This window comes from Jaculus jaculus, chromosome 20 (genome assembly GCF_020740685.1).
Source record: "Jaculus jaculus isolate mJacJac1 chromosome 20, mJacJac1.mat.Y.cur, whole genome shotgun sequence".
NCBI lineage: Eukaryota > Metazoa > Chordata > Mammalia > Rodentia > Dipodidae > Jaculus > Jaculus jaculus.
The window spans coordinates 16,117,588-16,133,112 of record NC_059121.1 but is presented as its reverse complement, the minus strand read 5'-3'; the positions used below and the strand labels follow the sequence as shown (position 1 = coordinate 16,133,112).

The 15,525-nt window shown below is 44.8% G+C and overlaps 1 long non-coding RNA gene across 1 annotated transcript in view; it reads right to left on the bottom strand.

Annotated features, from left to right (window-relative positions):
- Nucleotides 1-1,835: 1,835 nt before the first annotated feature.
- Nucleotides 1,836-15,525, bottom strand: part of LOC123456257 — a 28,614-nt gene continuing 14,924 nt past the window's right edge. The window contains exons 2-3 of the long non-coding RNA XR_006634421.1: nt 13,001-13,092; nt 1,836-1,937 (exon numbers count right to left, since the gene is read on the bottom strand). This is a non-coding gene — a long non-coding RNA (uncharacterized LOC123456257). The remainder of the gene's footprint in view (nt 1,938-13,000; nt 13,093-15,525) is intronic.

Sequence of the window (15,525 nt, the reverse complement as noted above, 5' to 3'; positions counted from 1 at the left end):
TCTCCAGCCCCTCAGAAGAGTTCTTAATCTTTCTCTGCCTTGGTTTCTAGATCTGTGAAAGGTAGACAATAATGGCACCTACCTTATAGGCTATCATGAGAGTGAATTGAGATGATGCATGCGAGGATTTTAGGTGATTGGCACTTCATGCACGCCATAAAGGTAACCTGTTATATTGGAAATTGGTCATTGGAGCATAATAAAAATAATATGTAGACGACTTAAAGCTGAAAGACCCAGGGTTGGAGACAGAGCTTGATGGCAGAGTGCTTGCTTAGCATACACAAGATCCAGGCATCAAGCCCCAGTACCTAGAAAAAAAAGAAAAAGAAAATCTGGCTCAAACCAGTCTCTCCTTTCTGCTAGTTCTCTGGGTGAGCTTATGTATGTGTGGCACATGCACGTGTCCAGGGACAGCAGCAAGACATGCCCAGCTTCCTCATGCCACTCCATGTGCCTCCTGTGTGTGGCGTACACTCAGCTCAGGATCACTCACCCCAGGCCACCAGAGGCGGGACAGTTGCTGAGGCTGCCAAGCTGTCGAGTCTAAGTGACCGGCTGGGTCGGTAGCAGTGAGAAGGAATCGCAGGGTAAGCATGACTGAGGATCTGGAAAGAGTGCGGACTCCCCGTGTGGGTCACTGCTGCATATTGTGTGTTGACCCCCCTCCCAAAACCACCGGGAAGAGCCGAGCCTGACGCTGAGGCCAGTCTGCTTTTGATCACCTCTTCTTTCCTTTCGTTTTTATAATTTCATAGCTTATGTATGCTTATTGAAACAAACTGTGAAATGATATACTAATATGGAGAAAGAAAGTCCTTCCTTGTCTATCACATTTCCTCAAATAAAAATAAGCATAGGGGGCTGGAGAGATGGCTTAGCGGTTAAGGCACTTGCCTGTGAAGCCAAAGGACCAAGGTTCAATTCCCCAGCACCAACATAAGCCAGATACACAAGGGGGTGAATGTGTCTGGAGTTCGTTTGCAGCAGCTGGAGGCCCTGGTGCATACAGTCTCTCCCTCTCTCTCTCTCTCTTTTTCTCTCTTTCACTCTCAAATAAAATATTAAAAAATAAGCATAGGGTTGGAGAGATAGCTTAGTGGTTGAGGTGCTTGCCTGTGAAGCCTAAGGACCCAGGTGTGACTCCCCGGAACCCATGTAAGGCAGACGCATGAAGCGACAAAGTGGCACAAGGCACAAGGTGGCTCACGCGTCTGGAGCTTGTTTGCTCACGTGCCTTCTCTCTCTCTCTCTCTCATTCTCTGTCGCTAAAAAATAAATAAACATAAACCCAGGTAGCAATTTGAAGAACTGCCTATCATTCCCAGCTTCTATACACTACCACATACACACACACACACACACAGAGAGAGAGAGAGAAAGAGAAAGAGAGAGAGAGAGAGAGAGTTCTTTTCTTACACAAAAAAGGAGGGACACTACTAGCTAGTTTTTGTCCCTTGATTTTACTTTAATTCTATAATGAATTATAACAAATGAATTTGTATAATGAACAGAAACCCTTAACTCGGGCTGGAGAGATGGCTTAGCGGTAAAGCATTTGCCTGCGAAGCCTAAGGACCCCAGTTCAAAGCTCAATTCCCCAGGACCCACGTTAGCCAGATGCACAAGAGGGCGCACACATCTGGAGTTCATTTGCAGTGGCTGGTGGCCCGGCACGCCCATTCCCTCTCTCTCTTTCTATGCCTCTTTCTCTCTGTGTAGCTCTCAAATAAATAAATAAAAATATTTTTAAAAAGAAAAAAACCCTTAACTCATTTCTCCAAACTGACTTCTCCTTTGCATAAGCTTCCAGTTCTTGTTCAGTCACTGCCCCATGAGTCATTTTGGGTTTTATTGTCATGATCTAGTTTTTATCTTCATTACATTCCGTGCTCCTGTGAAAAATCCTCGTCCAAGCATTTCTGCAGGAATGATTCCTAGAAATGGAAACACTGAGTCACAATATTTATGTGGTGATTAAAAAAAAAAAAAAATCATGGACTTTACACACTGAGAAAAACCATTTCCCAAATAATCAGCTTCTGTTAGGTTTGCTGTGCTGTCAAAAGGGAAAGGATGGCTGATTAAAATTTTTTGCTTTTCAAGGGCTGGAGAGATAGCTTATCAGTAAAGGTGCTTGTCTGTGAAGCCAAAGGACTCATGTTCGACTCTCCAGGTCCCACGTAAACCAGGTGCACAAAGTGATGCAAGTGCGCACGGTCACACACGCGCAGAATATGGAGTAGTGCGATTGCAGTGACTGGAGGCCCTGGGGCACCAGTTCTCTCTCTCTATCTCTCTCACACACTCCTCTCTGTCTCTCATAAAAAATTGCTTTTCCAAAAAAAAGGCATTGGTGGATTCTTCTTTGTTTAAAAAAAATATCTTCTTTTTAGAGAGAGAGAGAAAGAGAATTGGTGCACCAGGGCGTCAGCCACTGCAGCGGAACTCCAGATGTTGTGCCACCTCACGGGCATGTGCGACCTTGTGTTTGTGTCATCTTTGTGTGTCTGGCTTACGTGGGGTCCAGAGGGAGATTGGACATGGGTCTTTAGGCTTCGCAGGCAAGCACCTTAACTGCTAAGCCATCTCTCCAGCCTGAAAAAAAAAAAAAAAAAACCTTTTTAAGGGACTGGGGAGATAGCTCACTGGTTAAAGGTGCTTGCTTGCAAAATCTGACAGCCTGGATTCAATTTCCCAAGCCACATAAAACCAGAGACTCAAAGCAGCACATGCATCTGGAGTTTGTTTACAGTGACAGAGGCCTAAGTGTGCCCGTTCTCTCTCTCTCCCTCTCTCTCTCTCTCTCTCTCTCTCTCTCTCTCTCTTAATTAAACAAATATTAAAAGTATCTTTCTATTGGGCTGGAGAGATGACTTAGCAGTTAGGCATTTGCCTGTGAAGCCTCAGGACCCAGGTTCAATTCTCCACACCCCATGTAAGTCAGATGCACATGTATCTGGAGTTCATTTGCAGTGGCTAGAGGCCCTGGTATGCCCATTCTCTCCCCTCTTCCTCTCTCTCTCTCTCTCTAATAAATAAATTAAAATATTTTTAAAATCTTTCTATTATATTAAATAATTTTAACTTATGCTTTGGAGAGTACAGTATGAATATCACTTTAGGCAAATATTTTGCAAATTAAAGCCCAGAAGATCAGTGCTATGATTTGAATATGCAACATCCCCTCACATGTCTCATACTTTGAACGCCTAGACCTCAGCTGGTGGCACTGTTTAGTGAGCTTGTAGAAACTGTAGGAATTGAAGCCTCCCTCTAGGAAATCCTCACTGAAAGGTGTGCATTTGAATGTTGTTCCACAGCCCAGTCTCTTCCCACCTTGCCCTGTTTTCTGGCTGCCTGAAGTAAAATGCCTTTTGCCATCATGCCAACCCCCAAACTCAGATGGACTGAATTTTCTGAAACTACAGTTCCACATAAAATCTCTACTCTGTTAACTCTCATTGCTTGAGTATTTCATCACACAAAATAACTAATACAATGAGTCAAAGAAAGACAGAATGTATTATTCCAAATTGTGCTGCTCAATATTGGAGTGTCCAAGATCTCAACACTATCAACATCATATTTTTCCTGTAGTCCAAGTCCTAAATGAAATTGAAGCAACACCTCTGGAGATTCCTGGATGAATCTCATGCACAATGAGGTTGAGAACCACGACTACAGCACTTTCTAATTTTGCAATTTCTAAAATTTTAACAAAAAAATGTGTAATTGTTTAGTGGCACTGCATCCATGAAACATTAAGGGGCAGTTATAAAGGTAGCATGTTCTGAAGTGGGTAGAATTTACTAAAATGTCAAATTTGTTATTTTATTTTCTTGAATGAATCATCATGCAAAAAAATCAGTTAAAGTTCCAACGAAGACTTTACAGCAAGCAGATACCCGGACCTGGAGGACCAGCACAGTGGGAGAAAGCAGAATGCCGGAGGAGAGCTGGGCAGGCGCAGTGCGGCCGGGCAGGCACTGCACATGAGGTGAGTCAAATCAAAATGTTGGAGGTCCAAGTCCTGGGGAAATTTTTTTGCAGTCTGAAATTTTGCCTAGCTACAACTTTAAGAATTGATAGGTACTGCCAAAAATGAATCCGATAACAGACCTCAGTAAAAATTGTTATAACAAGAAGGAAACCAGACCATAAGACATGAAAAAATAATAAGCAAGAATCACCATGGTGGAATGTCAGGTCAGCATCTTCATGTCAAAGGCAGCATCAAGGATTAACAGGCGCTTGTGACACAGGAACTTGGGAAAGACAACTACAGAGTCCAAACCCACAGCCTGTTCTGACTGACGTGTGGTCAGCGTAGGTCTTCTTCACCTGTCTCTGCATCTTGTGTCAGAAGAAAAGTCATCTATTGAAAAACCCCTAAGAAGGACTGGAGAGATGGCTCAGCAGTTAAGGAACTTGGCTGTAAAGCTTAATGACTGGGGTTTGATTCCCCAGTACCCATGTAAAGCCAGATGCACAAAGTGGTGCATGCACCTGAAGTTCATTTGCAGCAGCTAGAAGCCCTGGAACACCCATTCTCTCTTTCTCTCTCTCTCTTTTCCAGACTTTAATCCCAGCACTCAGGAGGCAGAGGTAGGAGGATCACTGTGAGTTTGGGGCCAGCCTGAGACTACATAGTAAATTCCAGGTCAGCCTGGGCTAGAGCAAGACTCAACCTCAAAAAAAAAAAAAAAATACTAAGGAAGCTTTATGGCACCGAATGCAAGTGTGATTAAGTTCTTTTATGACAGTTACTGAATATTCTTTCCTCAAGTCAGTGTGATTACAGCCTTATACTCCATATCAAGCAATTCTGAGGTGATTTAACATTTAGAATTTTTTCTAATTTTCTTATTATGCTATGTCCTACACTTCCACCCTTTCGTGTGTGATTATGCAGCTTAGAAAACTAGTTCAGTAATAATTTAAACATGGAGTCAACTACATTTGAAGAGTGGAATGACCCCCAGAGTACTAAAAGTAGAAAAATAAAATAAAATAAACAGGTGATAATCCAGTTGGTTTCAATATTCCAGATATAGTGGGGACCAGGTTTCCGGGCTTGCAAGAAGCCCCAAAGATCTACCTCCTTTCAATAACACTGCCTTGGGCATCAAGCTTCCAGCTCACAAACCCATAGGGACCAAACTGCACCCAAACCTCAGCACTAACACCTCCCTGGCTTTTAAGCGTGAGGGCCCTATGACCACATGGTTGTTTGCCACAAGTTGTTCAGACTACTAAACCATGCAGATAATTGATCTTGATTAAGTTTCCTAAACAACTCCTCCAATTAACTAACCACAGATTGATGTGTTTGTTTACAAATATTGGTATACGTATTGAATTTCCAATCAAACTTTCTCCATCTTTTCAGCATCTCCAAACCACGTTGTGTGTTGACCACCTTTCAGGTAAAGCACCACTGATTAAAATGGTGATTTGAGTGGACTGTGTTTGGAATGCTCGGTCCCCAGCTGATGGCAACTTGGGAAGCGGAACCTTGCTGGAGGAGGTGTCTGCCAGGGGCAAGCTCTGACATGTGACAGCGGGCTTCCCCCTTGTCAGAGCTCAGTCCATTCTTCCTGTTCTCTGCCAGCCGCTGTGGTAAGATGTGATGCCCAGACTCTATCATCCTCTCTCTGCCATGAACAAGTTTCCCCCAAGAGTTTAAGCCAAAATAGACTTTTATCTGCCATCAGCTGCTTTCAGTCAGGTATTTTGTCCTAGCAATGCAGAGGTAACCACACAACTAAATACAAACTTTTCTGGTGTTCAGGTCAGATTGCCACCCAGATTTTGTAAATTGGAAATGGTTACTAGATATGGGGAAAGAATGAGAAGGAATAAAAGCCTTGAAGATTCATATTTTGCTAGACATTGTGGCACATGTCGTTAATCCCACCATGCAGGATGCAGAAGTGGGAGAATCACTGTGAGTTCTAGGCCAACCTAGGACCACAGAGTGCATTCCAGATCAGCTTGGGCTACAGTGAGATCCTAACTCAAAAGCTAAAAATATTTTTTAAAATATCTGTTTTTAAAGCCGGGCGTGGTGGCGCACGCCTTTAATCCCAGCACTCGGGAGGCAGAGGTAGGAGGATCATGAGAGTTCGAGGCCACCCTGAGACTACATAGTGAATTCCAGGTCAGCCTGAGCCAGATCGAGACCCTACCTCGAAAAACAAAAACAAAACAAAACAAAACAAAAAAATCTCTGTTTTTAAAAGCACATTTTGGGCTGGAGAGATGGCTTAGCTGTTAAGGTGCTTGCCTGCAAAGCCAAAGACCCAGGTTCAATTCCCCAGGACCCATGTCAGTCAGATGCACAAGGTGGCACATGCATCTGAAGTTTGTTTGCAGGAGCTAGAGACATTAGAGGGCCTCTCTCCCTCTCTCTCTCTCAAGTAAATAGAGTGAAATATATATATATATATATATATTTAAATCACATTTAGCCTGTCTCCCTTTCATTTCAAATACATTTGCAAAGGTCATTTGCCTGTCTGAATGGGGAGAAGGAAAGCAGCTATATGCCACCAGGCTGAACCAATTAAAGGCCAAGCAGAGGTGAACTGCCTGGTGGATCTGGGTTAGGATGTGGCCTGCACATTACCTACTTGCTCTCTCACTGTGTGCTTGCTGCCTTTGCAAGGTCCTTTTGATCTAGGAATGGGGGTGCCCCATGTTGACCCCTGCTGGATCCAGACCATAGTCAGCCAGCTTTTAACAGGGAAAAATACTAGAAGGACTAACAACCGTTTCAGGCTTTTCCTCTACGTGAACGTTCTTGCCCCCCCCCCCCACCCACCCACATTACCAAACGCTCCGGCACTGTAAACCTCTCCTATCATTAAGCCTTCTGAGTGAAACATTGAACTGATTAATGTGGCATTTTTCACTAAACTGTTTCAGGAAATGTTGCACCTTACCAGTGGGATGCTTTTGAATAATGTAATCTCCTTAGTATAATTAAAACTAAGTTCTGAAAGTTAGTACCTTTTCTCCCTGGAGACACTCATCAAAATGTCAAGTGTTTCTTCTAGTAGAACTGCAATGCCAAAGTACAAACAAATATCTTACCCGCTGCTCCTCACTGGCAAGAGGCCCTTGTTTTGTGGGGGGGGGGGTTGTCACTTCATTTCGAACCTGAGCAAGCAACCCAAGAAATATGGTCACCAAAAGTCATTGAAACCCCCACCCATCGAGCTGTGTTCTGTGCCAGCTGCCTGGCTTGTGTTAACTAACATTTCTTTTGACTATTTGTCTTCAACGGATGAACTTTTTGTTGCTGTGTTGTTATGGATGCGTAGAAAACAGTGTGGATGTAAAAGTCATTTGCTTCTCCTATGACTTTCATTTGATTTAAAATGGTGGGGGAGAGGGGTAGACAGTGATGCAATGCCCTGTTCTGGCAAAGAAATGTTTAGAGTTCCTTGTAAACCTGAGTGGCTTTTGTGACCAGGTTTTTGAAATCTAACTGGTACAGAGTGAATAATAAATGAATAAGCAACATTATTGTCAAAGTTTGCAAGGTTACCCCCTCCAGGGACAGAAGAAGGTCTAGGCTTTGGAGGGCTAGCTCTGGGGCCCAGCTCTTAGGGGCTCTGGAGGAGCAAGGTAGGTGAACCAAGGAGATAATGAGAAAAACAGTGGCCCTTTTTAGAACAAATATTAAAGCAAAGGCAAGTTCATTCTGCAAGTTTAGTATACTTCTTTTAGAGAGAGCCTGCTAACTCTCCAAAGTGTTGGCTTCCTTCCTCTAGGAAAACAAATCCAAGAGGTGTCAAAGATTTTCAAATCGCAGCCCCTTATTTTTTTTTAATGATTATATCTGCTCTACCAATCTTCTTCCCTGAGGTCAGTCATATCAAAGTCTCCCCCAGAGCCTACACGGGGCTCAGAGGAGCCCTATCACCAAATAAGGGGACCCTGCCAGTCTCCATCTGGGAAGGAGGAGGCAGGAAGTGCTCAGGAAAGCACAGACACTTGGAGACAGAAGGAGCCCAGCAGGGCTCGGAAAGAGAAATATTCAGTGCTGGAACGTGCTTCTCACCAAATAATGTTTTCATTCTCTAAAAAACCCTGTTTCTTTCCAGTCTGAGGGCCAGGCTGGCTGCCACTTCTCTATGTCTGCCAACTAGTCATCAGCAAACAAAGAGTGGCAGAGCAGCCGCACGACAGGAAGGACACGGGCATGCATGGCACAAGGCAACGCTGAGATGAGTGAGTGCCCGGGGGGAGGGGGGGGGCAGAGCCCAAGCGCAGGCCGGGTGTGGCCCTCGCAGGGGTCTCTGCGCTGAGGGGAAAGGTGACATCAAGCCCAGACGATAAGCTGTCTTGGCCACATGTCTGAGCAGGGGTACACCCAGGGATATGTGAACCCAAAGACGTGTGCAGCTAGAGCTAGAGCGATGGCTAGGACAGGATATTGCCTTATACCTACCCAATGACAGAAATACCCCGAGCAAACCATTCAAGGAAGTTGTTTCTTCTTGAACATCCATGTTCAAGCCTTTTAGATGACTCTCTTTAACAGAACAACTCCAAGTTAGGAATGTATCCAAAAGAAGGCAGGGGTATCTCCTACCGTCCAAGGGCAGTGTCTACAATAAGGGTTGGGCTGCTCTTATATCTGGAGCCAGAAACTAAACCACAGTTAAAACCCAGGCAGCTGCTCTTGCTGTCTGCTTAGTGCAGCCATCAGTGCCATGTGGCCTTTCTCTCTGCCTACTTGCTCATACTTGCTGCCTCCTTGTTCCATTTCTGTTTTTTGTTTTGTTATGTTTTGTTTTTTATAATGAACTTTACTGCAGGAACAAATCACTGATTGGTCCCATTTCCCTCATTTTATCTATATAGATGAGGGAGGGAAGTAGGTAGGTAGATAGATAGATAGATAGATAGATAGATAGATAGATAGATAGACAGAAGATAGATAGATGATATAGAGATGATAGATAGATAGATAGATAGATAGATAGATAGATAGATAGATAGATAGATAGATAGATAGATAGAAGATAGAAGATAGGTGATAGATAGATGATACAGAGAGAGAGACAAAGAGAGAGAGATTCTCCCCCACTCCTATTCCACTGGAGACCCTCCTCAGGGGAGTTATTGGTATTCACTGTGGGGTCATGAACGCATCCGTCTCTGTGCATGGGGGAGGGGCAGTGCCTCAGAATACTCCTTCCCGTGCTGTGGCTCTTCCAGTCTTTCTGCCCCCTTCTTCTACAATATCCTCTGAGCCTTGGTGGGTGTGTTGTAAGTCCTCTTCAGGGTCGAGCTCTCTGCGTCCTCGGGATCTCTGCTTCAGTGAGTTTTGAGTGTCCTCGGTGTCTATGACCATCTCCCTGGAGCAGGCTGTCAGGACACCAGTGAGAGCGGTGCTCGTGTGTAAGTCACCACGTCCTCCACGGTCTTCTGGGTCTTGGCAGGTGTGTTAGAGGGGGCTCATCTTATGCTAGGCAGTCAGCTAACCTTTCTTACATTGATGGATCTTGGTTTTCTCAGATTTTTGCTACCATCTGTTAAAAGTATATATATATTCTCCAACCAAGAGTGAGAGCAGCATGGATTAAAGAGGATAGGCATAGTTAATTAAGAGACATTTTGATGGGTGTAGCCATTCTTCTTGGCCAAAGACCAGTGGGAACTTCTCTCTGGAGTCTATGACCATCATATCCATAAGATTCTGGCTTGGTTCTCAGTACCAGGTATTAGTTCTCTCTCACGGAGCAGGCCTCATATCCAATCAGAGAACCATTGCTTACCACATAGGCTGTGGGCCACTACTGTCCATCTGGTTGATTTCATAGCTTGCAGGATCCCCTGCTTGTTCATGCTGGGTGGCCATTATTTCCCAGCAGATCACATAGCACATTCCAGTACCATGAGGGATAGATAGCCCAAAGGTGACTTCTTCCTAAGTTCCAGTGTGATCTCTCAATGTCCTGTGCCCATAGCCTGTGGTGTCTTAAGCAATACGGCTATACTATTTAGCTCTGGCAGGTAACCAAGTGCTTTGGCAATAGCCTGCATTGTGTTGGAGGAACCTCATAGATCTCCCTGACTGACAGTTCACTGTGGGATGTAACCCAGTTCTGGAACTGGGAATGGCAAGCCAAAGCCCAGGGTTTCAGAGGTGATACCCCTCTCCCTCTGATTAAGGGTTATATGTTTTAGTTTACTATCTATAAAGGTTCCTATGGTACTGATCCGTGTTGTCACTGGTTTTATGCATATGTCTCCTCACCTTCCCTTCCCCTTTCCACCCAAGATCCTGCCACTCCTGTATTCTGTTCCTTGAGTTGCCTGTCAGGTATTCCTTCCTTTCCCCCTGCCCTATGTCCACTTTCTCCTAGCTTCATTCCAATTCCCTGTCAATATTCCTTAATGTTTAAATGGCCAAACATGGTAGCCACAGCCCCTCTGCTCAGATGACCCACAAAATTAAATCAGCCATTCATTCCCTTTCAAAGCTTCCAGAGCAACCAGGCATGGTGGTACATACCTTTAATCCCACGATTTTGGAGGCCAAGATAGGAGGATCGTTGTGAGTTAGAGGTCAGCCTGTGACTACACAGTGAATTCCAGATTAGCCTAGGCTAGAGCAAGACCCTAAAAAAAAAAAAAAAAAAAAAAATTTCCAGACTAGACTATTTGCTTCACCTGTCTTGTGTTTGCATTTTCTTTTTAATAATTTTTTTTTCTTAATTTGAGAGAGAGAAATAAGGGAGGATTGGGGAGAGAGAGAATGGGTGCACCAGGGCCAGCTGCTGCAAACGAACTTCAGATGTATGCACCCCCTTGTGCATCTAGCTTATGTGTGTCCTAGGGAATTGAACCTGGGTCCCTTGCTTTGTAGGCAAGCACCTTAACCACTAAGCCATTTCTTCAGCCCCACATTTTCTTTCTTCCTTTTTTTTTTAGAAGTATACTTATTTATTTATTAGGGAGAAAGAGAGAGAGAGAGAATGGGCATGCCAGGGCCTCTAGCCACTGTAAATCAACTCCAGATGCATGCACCACCTTGTGCCTCTGACTTACTTGAGACTTGAAGAATTGAACTTGTATCCTTAGACTTCACAGGCAAGTGCCTTAACCACTAAGCAACCAACTAATTTAGGAGCTCAAAAACTTGAGGGCTGCTCCTAGTTCCTATAAACTGTGGCTATCTGAGCAAATTATGTCACTTTTGAGCACAAGTTCTTCATCTATAAACAAGAAATTACAGGGCTGCCCTATGCAGGGCCATATAGAGGGTCAGACTGCTGTGTATACGGGAGTGAGGACTGAGCAGCTTTTGTTTTCCAGGGTCACAAAGAGACTGGGGCTACACTGCTGTGGATTCAGGAAGAACAGATGATGGAGTTGCTTGGGACTTGGAAGGAACGGAGCTCTAGGTTCTCAGCCTTGAAAATAAGGCAGACACACAAAGCTGACAACCCAGGTTCTATTCCCCAGGACCCACTTAAAGCCAGATGCATAAAATGGTGCATGCATCTGGAGTTCATTTGCAGGTACTAGAGGCCCTGGCACACCCATTCTACCTCTCCTTGAAAATAAATTAATAAGAATATTAAAAAAAAAAACAGTAAGACCAGGTGTGTTGGCACACTCCTCTAATCCCAGCATTCAGGAGGCAGAGGTAGGAGGATTCCCATGAGTTCAAGACCACCCTGAGACTATATAGTGAATTTCAAGTCAGCCTGGGCCAGAGTGAGACCCTACCTTGCAACCCCCCCCCCCCCCCCCCCCCAGAAAAAAAAATATATATTAACGCAGGGGCTGGAGAGATGGCTTAGCAGTTAAGGTGCTTGCGTGCAAAGCCAAAGGATCTCCATTTGATTCCCCAGTACCCACATAAAGGCAGACACATAAAATGGTGTGTGCATCAGGAGTTCATTGGCAGTGGCTGGAAGCACTGGCGCTTGCTCTCTCTCTCGCTTGCCCTCTCTCTCTCTCTCTCCCTCTTCCCCTCTCTCAAGTCAATAAATAAATAAAATATTTTTAAAAATAGTAAGGCAAAACCTGAACAGTTCCTGAAGAGGAACTTGCAGTGTGTAATAAAAACAATGCTGAGCCAGGTGCAGTGGCACACACCTTCAATCCCGGCCCTCGGGAGGTGGAGATAGGCGAATCACGGTGAGTCCAAGGCCACCCTGAGACTACATAGTGAATTCCAGGTCCTCCTGGGCTTGAGCAAGACCCTATCTCAAAAGAAACCAAAAGAAAAGAAAGTGATGCTGAGAATAATAATCTCAGTGGGTGACAGGGAGCCAAGTTTCCATTGTAGGCCCCCCCCCACACCGTGTGGCATGCGACAGAGTTGGTGCTCACTGCCTGTGACCCTTTGCCCATCAGAGTGATCCTGTGGACCCATAGTGATACTTCACAGGAGGGAGTCAAGGCTGGCCATTTCTACCCAGACTGTGGAGGAGCAGAGTGATGTGTCACGTGCCGGTCCCTGTGGATTCGGCTGGCTTGCCTGTCTCAGTTTCCCTCTCCTCCATTCACCTTCAACCTCCTCCAACCTGCTTACAGATGACAGTCCCCCAGCAAGAGGACCATCCTCCAGGCCAAGATTGCTGTGAAGATCCAATGGCATGATGGACATGAAACTGCTTCAAACCCCATGTGAAGTGCTAAACAAATGTAAGTTCCTCTAATTATTATGATTAACAATGTCGTAAAGGGAAAACCATTAAATCAGTCCCATAAACTGGCCTGTGTACTTAGCACCCACAAGTAATCAAGCAGAGAGCCCAAGAGCAATTTCACAATCTTCTCCTTTCCAGCTCCTTTTCATTAAGCGTGCGTGGGTCTGAGCGTCTATAAAACTGGAAGATAGATTTGGCTCCAGGCTCCCCCCCCCCCCCCGGCTTTACAGAGGCATGCCTCCATTGATTATTCCTTATCCGGAACCCTGAAATACGGCAAGCACACGTCCACCTCTGGGGACACACGCCACACTTACCTAGCAATTATTCTAGAGACGCGTCAAATCAGAGCTGGCTGCTGGCTTCTCTGAGATTCCTTGCAGCTGGGTGGAATATGCAAATGCTGAAGCTGTGAGAGAAACAGAAAAGCTAGGAAGAGAGAAAAACACAGAAGAGGTCTCAGAAAAAGGTACTGGCGCTCTGTTCTTAGTGGGCCAGCTTGCCCACTCAACGGGGATCAGAGAACGGCTTATTCCTGCAGCTCAGTATTCATAGGAGCCTCAAAGTCCAATTATATCTGAAATAGAGTCATGTTCAGGTAGCAGTTGATACCTAGAGGTCAAAGACAGACAGTTTTTATTTATTAGCAGTAAACAGACTGCTATCCAAATTAGAGGACTGGGGTGAAGGGCGTGGGGGTCTTTCCAACAATTCATGTCTGTAGAGATTGGAAAAGCCTGTTTAAATGAGTATAGCAAGGCCCATCGTTCGCTAGCCGCAAAGGTATAATTCATGAGATAAAAGATAATAGAGCCAAAAAGAGGAAGGCACCTGTGTTACTGAATATGAAAAAGATAGGGCATCTAGGAAAGGAAAGGTGATTAGCATGCAGGGAAAAGAAAATGCCTGCCAGTTCCTAAGGGTATGTCTGCAAACTCAAAGCTCAGGGGACCTTTCCCTAATGACGTTTTGTTTGTAATTAGGCTGTGCTGATCAATGGAGTTTGTGTTTATCTGCAATTCCTAAAAGGCTACTGTATTAGTTATTTTCTCATCGTTGTCACAGAATACCTGGCAGAAACCGCTTACGGGAGGAGAGTTTATTTGGAGGTTATGGTTACGCAGATACAGTCGGCCGTGGCAGGAAGGACGCGGGTGGCTGGCAGCTCCGTCCGTGGCAGCGTGACCTTCAGGCCAGTTATGCCAGAAACAAATAACTCCACCACAGCCAAAGAGAGGTAAGTCGCAAGGCCCAGCCCCAATAGCCAACATTACAGGCTAGGCCTATAAATCAGAGGTTCCACAACCTCCCCCCCAAAATGCCACCAGCTAGGGACCAAGCATTCAAACAAATGAGCCTGGAGTGAAGGCATTTTATATCTAAGTGATTACTGGACCTCTTCCTTTTTTCCTTTTTCTTTTTAAAAAAATATTATATTTTTATTTATTTGAGAGAGAAAGAGGTAGAGAGTGGGAGAGAAGGGGAGAGAGAGAATGAGCGCCACAGGGTACCCAACCACTGCAAATGAACTCCAGACACTGTGCTACCTTGTGCATCTGGCTTATATGGGTACTGAAGAATTGAACCTGGGTCCCTTGGCTTTGCAGATAAGCACCTTTACCAATAAGCCATTTCTCCAGCCCATGACTGGACAGCTTTCTATTCAAACTCGTTAGAGTAACAATAGTGGCCATTTTAGACTTTATGACCAAAAAAAGAGAGAGAGAGAACTCTTACTAAGATAAACAGAAACAAGAAAAAGGTAAAAGAACAACCTTAACAATTATCATATTATAAAAAACAGAATCTCAGCTGAAGAGATGGTTTAGCAGTTAAGCACTTGCCGGTGAAGCCTAAGGACCCCTGTTCAAGGATCAAGTCCCCAGGACCCACGTTAGCAAGATGCATAAGGGGGCACACGTGTCTGGAATTTGTTTGCAGTGGCTGGAGGCCCTTGCACACCCATTCTCTCTCTCTCTTTCTCTCTGCCTCTTTCTCTCTTTCTCTGTCACTCTCAAATAAATAAATAAAAATAAAACAGAATCTCAGGGGTTGGGGAAATGGCTCGTCCATTAAAGTCACTTGCTTGCAAAGCCTGCTGTCCTGAGTTCAATTCCCCAGCACACACATAAAGCAAGACACAAACATTACAGAGGAAGCAGTTGATTAAATATGAGTTCTGCTCCTACTGCTAACCCAAGACCCTCCTCCAGAGAGATGGTGATAGAAACTGTGGAGACTCAAAACAACTCTGTCAAAGCATAAAATGAGAGGCTGCCAAGAGCTCAACACTAAAGGAAACTTACAACATGCCCTCCAAGGCCCAGAGGAGGAATAAAAGAGTCATGGGAGGGGAAGGTGCACTGTGAGGTACTATTCTGACTGGTGCATTTATGACCCCATAGTGACTACTAACACCCCCACTGAAGATGACCTCAGTGGAATACGGACTGGGAAGAGGGGACAAAAGAGTGCAGCCTGATTGGAATATGACCAATCTCCACTATGTTCTATATATTAAAGTTCTCAGTGAAAAGTATTTGAAAACATTCACTGATCCATTCCAACTTAAGTTACAGTTGAAGAAACTGAGGTTAAAAAGAAAGTTATGATCAGCTCTGCTATTAACAGTCCTACGGGCTGCAGAGATGGCTCAGTGGTTAAGGCGCTTGCCTGAGAAGCCTAAATACCCATGTTTGACACTCCAGAACCCACGTTAGCCAGACGCACAAAGATGAGGCAAGCATTAGGTAGAGCAAGTGTCTGGGGTTCGATTGCAGTGTCTCAGACCCTGGCTTGCCAACTCTCTCTCCCTCTCTCTCTCCCCTGCTCTCTCTAAAAT